Source organism: Rhagoletis pomonella, unplaced genomic scaffold (assembly GCF_013731165.1).
Source record: "Rhagoletis pomonella isolate Grant_MI unplaced genomic scaffold, Rhpom_1.0 Rhpom_scaffold_00001, whole genome shotgun sequence".
Classification (NCBI taxonomy): Eukaryota; Metazoa; Arthropoda; class Insecta; order Diptera; family Tephritidae; genus Rhagoletis; species Rhagoletis pomonella.
In genome coordinates this window covers 36,540,491-36,540,726 of record NW_023458555.1, presented here as the reverse complement: position 1 = coordinate 36,540,726, position 236 = coordinate 36,540,491, and positions in this window count along the sequence as shown.

Below are 236 nucleotides of genomic sequence, written 5' to 3'. Positions count from 1 at the left end.
CTTGTGATAAAAAAATAATCGATTAAGCAATCAGGTGATAAGTAACCTAATCGAAAAACCCCTAATTGTGCTCGAAAGTCGTCACATCGCTGAAAATTTGCAAATGGCAACACTGATGCGGACGTTTTTTTAGTTTATTTTTTTTTTCGCTGACTCTATATTTCATATCTTAATTGCCCGTTTTAGAAAACATTTTCTACAAAACTGCATATATACTAACACCCAAATTCATAAAA